The following is a 5,661-nucleotide window of genomic DNA, read 5'->3' on the forward strand; positions in this document are numbered from 1 at the left end:
CAAATAAGATAAAGAAACCTTAAGAATAGTGAAAGAGAAAAAAAGTGTACTTCAGTCTGTGTTCAGATTCTAATGGTTCTATCTCTGGGATGAGTTGCCTTCTTTATCTTAAGTCCACCACACAAGTTGCTTCAATATCTTTTCCCACAGTCAGTATTACTAGCTGTATTTCCCTCTATTCTATTCTATTCCTCTACACTCTCATTTACTCTATTCTCTCTCTCTTTTTACCCTGTCCCTGCCCAGAAGTGTTTTGTGTCTGCATACCCTCTCCCACGATCTTCCCTCTCTTCTATCACCTACTCCCCCAACCCCTCCTCCATCCCCCTTATCCCATCCCTTTCCTCTCATTTTTCTCTAGGGTAAGATAGATTTCTATTCTTTATTAAAGTGTATTCTATTTCCTCTGAACCATTTAGGCTCACTCATTACCCTCACCTTCCCCTCTTTTACTCCATTACAAAAGCTTTTTCTTGACTGTGTTAGGTGAAATACCTTATCCCATACTTTTTTCTCCTTTCCTTTCCTCCCAGTACTTTCCTTTATCACCCATGTACTACATCTTTATACCATATTACACCATTATATTCAATTTCCTCCTGTGCCTTGCCTTGTGTATATATACCTTCTAACTGCTCTTATAAATGAGAAGGTTCATATGAGTTAGCGGTATCTTCTTCCCATGTAGGAATACAAACAGTTTGACATCATTAAGTTCCTCATAATTAGTCCTTCTTATTTACCTCTTCTATGGTTCTCCTGAGTCCTGTACTTAGAGATCAAACTTTCTGTTCAGCTCTCGTTATGTCAATAGGAAAGTTTAAAAGTTCCCTGTTTCATTGAAAGTCCACCTTTTTCCCTGAAAAAGGATATTCAGTTTTGCTGGGTAGTTGATGCTCAGTTGTAAACCAAGCTCTTTTGCCCTCCAGAATACCATATTCTAAGTCCTACAAGCCCTTAATATAGACACTGCTAAATCCTGTGTAATCTTGACTATAGAGCCACAGGAGTAGAATTGTTTACTTTTGGAAGCTTTTAGTAATTTCTCTTTGACTTGGGAGTTTGGGAATTTGGCTTTAACATTCCTGGGTTTTTTTTTTCTTTTGGGATCTCTTTCAGGAGGTGACCAGTGAATTTCCTCAATTTCTATTTTACTTTCTGCTTCTAGAATCTCAGGGCAATATTGCTGCTTTATTTCTTGAAAAATGAAGTCTAGGCTCTTTTCCTGGTCATGACTTTCAGATAGCCTAACAATTTTTAAATTTTCTCTCCTGTATCTGTTCTCACAGTCAGTTGTTTTTCCAATGAGATATTTCACATTTTCTCCTAATTTTTGGTTCTTTTGGTATTTTTTATTATTTTTTGATTTCTCACAAAGTCATCAGCTTCCTTTCGTTCCATTTTACATTTGAAGGATTTATTTTCTTCAGAGAATTTTTTTATCTACTTTTCTAGTTGGTCAATTCTGCTTCTTAAAGTAATCTTCTCATTTGCCTTTTGGTCTGCTTTTTTTTCATTTGGCCTAAACTGGTTTTTAACATGTTATTTTCTTCAGTATTTTTTTGCGTCTCTTTCACCAAGATACTGACTTGGTGTTCATGATTTATCTGCATCATTCTCATTTTTCCTCCCAATTTTTCCTCTACTTCCCTTACTTGTTTTGCAAAGTCTTTTTTGAACATTTCTTTTGTCTGAGCCTATTTTTTAATCCTCTTGGAGGCTTTGGATACAGAAACTTTGACTTTGTCATCCTCTGAGTATGTATTTTGGACCAAAGTAATTATCTATGGTTATATTCTTCTTTTCCTTTTGTTTGCTCATTTCCTCAACCTATGACCAATTTACTGCACTTCCAAAGCTTTGGGTGATTTTTGGGACACTCCACAGGAACCTTAATTCCTCCAAGGTCTTATGAGAGGTTCTGAATGTTCTCTTGCCTGTGTTCTGTTATGTGGATGACCACAGTCTCCCCTGACCCCCTTACCATCTGTGGGTTGGGCACTCTGGAAGTGCAGGTTCTCACTGCAGGGCTGCTCTGAGGCTAATGCTCCTCACTCACTCTGGTGCAGCAGAGTTCTCTCACCACCTCTTCAATCTGTCCCTGGTGATCCCTGGGCCAGGCACCCACAGGGACCCAGGTTCCCCACAGGCTTTTCCTGGAAGCCTGGAGCTGTTTTTTTCTAGTCCAACTGTGCTGGGCTGTGGTTGCACTACTCCTCTTTCCAACTCCCATCCTGATGAAATAGACTTTTCCTGTGGATCTTCTAAGTTGTCTTGGACTGGGAAATTGTATCATTCAGTCTTCCTGTGGGTTCTTCCCCTCTAAATTTTGGCTAGAGTCATAATTTTCTGGTTCTTGGAGTTTTGGGGGGAATGAGTTTCTTCTGAGAATTCCTGCCTTCAATAAGGGACCTTAAATTAAGGCACTTAAATAAATTAAAAGTTGAAGATGGAAGTGAAAATATGGTTCAAATTAATGAGTTTTATAATGATTGATATTTTTAGACACTTTAATTCAACAAACATATTGATTAATAAATTTATGTATAAGCCACTATATTAAATTCTGAAAATTAGAAATTTTCTTTTCCTTTTTTGGAGGGGTGGGGAGTGTGAATGATGATATAGTTCTTACATGAAATGTACTTAAACCTAATTAGGGAGATAAATGAGATGTATAAACAAATTTGTGTGATCCTAGAAAGAATGTGATTAAGGCAAAGGAGAGTTCTGTCAAAGTCTGTTTTTTTTAGCTTATGCCCAGAAATAATTCCTCAAAGCAGTGATATCAATTGAATTGGCTATTGTTGTGTCTAGGTAAAATCTCACCAATAGTGTTTATGGAGAGTATACTTATACTCTAGGCTATACATTCTGGCAGTCATTGAGAACGTTTATTGAGCACATAGTTTAGAAAATACTCAACTAGATGCTAGGAAGCACTAAGAAAAATAGAAAAGCTGAATTTTGCTTTCAGTAAACATTAATTTGAAGGAATATTAATTAGCTGTTAACAGGTACTGTTATTTAATAGCCATTAATGTTCTGCTTCTGGTAGTAAAAAACATGAGAGATCAGTTAATCATCCTTCCTTTGTAAAACTTTTGTTGAAATATATTCTAAGAAAACAATCAAGCAGAAATTATCTTTTAAATAAGTTTAAAAATTAGAATCATCTATCACATAGTATGTAAAAAAGTTTAATACAATAAATGATTGCTGATTGATTTATGCTACGTGAGTTTCTATTCTGCTTGGCATTTGAATAGTGGTAATTAAATACAATTAGAAAGTAGATGAATTAACCTAGAATTGTATAAGTATTGTCAGCCTGTGCAATGACATAAATGTAGGGGAAATAATTTTTTGTTTTAATATATGTTTAAGGAACAAATAATCAAAACAATGATTCATGTGGTAGACAAGAACTGACTTTTATGGACATGCACATCCACAGTACACAAAATGACGTAGCATTTTAAGCCATAAAATGAATGTTGTTGAATTTTGAAACCTGCAACAATTTTTTTTTACCATTGTAAATAAGGTTGATGAATGGAAGACCAATTACATTGATATTAAAAATAGTCACTTGAATGTATACATAAATTTCTTTTAATTACTAAAGTATATCCATGACTGGTGAATGACTGTGGTTATTTGAAAAATTAGGGAATGGGAAACAGCAATATGTTATAGCAGAATTTGACTTATATGTTGCAATCATTATACACACACACACATAAAGATAGATATAGATGATATAGATAGAGATAGAGATAGAGATAGAGACAGAGACAGAGACAGAGATAGAGATAGAGATAGAGATTAGATATAGATATATTCTACCTTTGCAAAATAAATTGGATACCTTACACTAAAACTTTTGGGACTTGCTATATAGACATTAGTGTTCAGTAATGTTGGGTACTTAAATATTTCAAAGATTATTTCATCAATAAAGTTATACACACACAATTAATTTATTTATAAATTAGTGGATTGTTTTCAAGAGTACTTACTATGGACAAAATCTACTTCATTCTACAGCCAATATAATGAGTTGTGTTTTCAATGACAGACTGGTCCTTGAACAAAAGACATAGAGTATATATATGAGTTCTCACTGGAAATCTTTCTAGTTTAATAAGTCATATCAGTGTTTGTGTTCTGCTGACCTTACTAGAGAAACAATAAAAAATGTAGTGAATGAAAAATATATATTATACAAATTTTGATAGCCAATTGAATGGCTAACCTATAAAGTAAGATAGATAGACAGCTGTGGTTAGCAATTTGCCTTGGGAAATTGGGGAGGAAGCTGAGTCAATGAACATGAGGGCTTGGGATCCAGGCTCCTCCAGAACCCAACCTGGGCAAACCATGAATACAAGTAAAGGACAGGAATAAGTTACTAGACCTTGTGAACTCAGTCAAATGGTACTTAGCAAGTCACTGTACTAAACTAACCAGTATTCAGCAAGAAGTGTTTTGGATCTGATATACTATTGATTTTTGAGCAGACTACAATTGATATTAATCTAGATACTAATCCTGCATTGTCCTTCCTATGACTATTATAAAATGAAAAGTCATTTCATAGACATGGTGAGAAAAAAAGCACTGGCCCTTAACAAATTCAGACTTTAGTTGTTTTTCAGTGGATCAGACCATCACTGAAATAATTTAGAAGTCCATACTTATCAATACATATATTCTTGCCAAGATTTTCATTTTAAAGTATTTGATAACATTTTAAAAGCATTCAGTTCAGTATCTAACACATAATAAGCATTATATATATATATATGTATACATATATATATATATATATATATTACTTCTTCATTCCTGTTAAAATGCTAACATCATCACCATCTCATCATTACCATCACCATTGATCACTATTTTTAATGCTTAATTCAATTTCTTCATATTTTAGCTTTACAACTTGAAATTGTTGCCAGGATTCACCTGAACTAAAAGAGCTTTCTAGGAAAAAAAAACTATTTTTTCACAAAGCTAATAACTATAGCAAAAATATCCAGGAATATCATAACTTAAAATGTCTTTATTTCCTCAACCAATTTAGATCACAACATGTCTTTGTAGATTGTCCCAAGATTTCCGTGACTGAAAATTGCATCATCCTGTCTGCAATAACCCTGGTAATGAACATTTTAGAATTCAAAGACTTTGCAACACAGTAGAGTCTCAGAACTTGCCTTTGAAATGTCAGGTCCCCATGGGGCAGCTAGGTGGCATAGTGGATAAAGCACTGGCCCTGGAGTCAGGAGTACCTGGGTTCAAATTCTGTCTCAGACACTTAATAATTACCTAGCTGTGTGGCCTTAGGCAAGCCACTTAACCCCATTTGCCTTGCAAAAAAAAAAAGAAATGTCAGGTCCCTATCTTCTATACTATTATGTGTCATTAGAACAGTACTTTAGTAAAAGAATAATGACAGTAAAATACTTCATATATTTTCTCACTTGATTAGATTAATAGAGTACTATTGCACTTTCTATAGCACAGAATAATTAATAAAAATTTCCCTAGAGAATAGAAAGTAAGTTTGAAAGGAACCACATGCAATTTATACCCTTAACTTATTTCATTGTAGAAACCACCATATTTCTTTTATCCTGAATAAAATTTAAT

This window comes from Macrotis lagotis, chromosome 1 (genome assembly GCF_037893015.1).
Source record: "Macrotis lagotis isolate mMagLag1 chromosome 1, bilby.v1.9.chrom.fasta, whole genome shotgun sequence".
Lineage (NCBI taxonomy): Eukaryota > Metazoa > Chordata > Mammalia > Peramelemorphia > Peramelidae > Macrotis > Macrotis lagotis.